The sequence below is a fragment of the Camarhynchus parvulus genome, chromosome Z (assembly GCF_901933205.1).
Source record: "Camarhynchus parvulus chromosome Z, STF_HiC, whole genome shotgun sequence".
NCBI classification, from domain to species: domain Eukaryota; kingdom Metazoa; phylum Chordata; class Aves; order Passeriformes; family Thraupidae; genus Camarhynchus; species Camarhynchus parvulus.
This window is the reverse complement of record NC_044601.1, coordinates 9407828-9408751: the sequence shown is the minus strand read 5'-3', so window position 1 is coordinate 9408751 and position 924 is coordinate 9407828. Positions and strand designations below refer to the sequence as shown.

Below are 924 nucleotides of genomic sequence, written 5' to 3'. Positions count from 1 at the left end.
TTAAAATATATATTAGGTAGTATATTGTGGGAATGCTTAAAATCAGAGGGTTTTGGGAAACCTGCTCATCAGTGAGGAGTATTTCTAGCCTAGAGGAACATAAAAATAAAAAGAAGACCATGGACAGTGCCATTGCCAGGGGCCCAGGCTGTTAAAAGGAGGAATGGATCGTCCCCTTTGCCGTCTGTAGCTGATACCCCTGTCAGTAATAAGTAGCAACTCTAGGGGCTCCTGGGCAACGATGGGAAACCATCTATCTAAACCAGAATGGGATGTCTTCTACCAGCTTGAGACAATTTTACAGGGTAAAGGACATTCAGACATCTCAAAACATGAACTAAAAGTCTTATTAATCTGGGTAAAAGCGAATACTCAAAATACAGACCTGAAGTCTGATTTTACCTTTGACCGGATAAACTGGAAAATTTACAATCTAGTCTCTCTCAAAAAGGAAGAGTCTTTGGTCAAACTAATGCCTGTCTCCAGGGCTTTAATGGAGAGCTTTGAACAGAATCATTGTAACAGAGACTTTCTCAAACAACAAAACAGAGCACCTGGTTCTGAGACTTTAATTCTGAGTGGTGCTGGGCCTTCGTTCTTGTCTGGGGGAATCTCAGGTTTTGTTCAGGGTTCCTTCCCTTCTCTTGGCATGTCCGGGGCTTCTCCAGGCAGCGTGGACAGCACCTTGATCCCCGGGAAGGGAGAATCAGATCAGCTTCCAGCTTCAGTTGTGTCCTCCATTTTTTCTGGGATTCCCTGTGTCACTGGTGCTTAGACAGGCTGTCCTCCCATTCCTCCATGAAATCATCCACCCCCAGAATTCCCAGGAAAGTGTTTGGGATTTTTGTTGCATTCCAAGAATTTGGGGGTCAGAGGTCATGTTCTGGCGAGGTTGGGAGTCAAATGGATCGGGGAGATGAGAGT

General features: G+C 44.9%; 1 pseudogene; it reads left to right on the top strand.

Moving 5' to 3' along the window:
- Window positions 1–241: 241 nt before the first annotated feature.
- The window catches only part of LOC115915334, a 6427-nt pseudogene continuing 5744 nt past the window's right edge, over window positions 242–924 (top strand).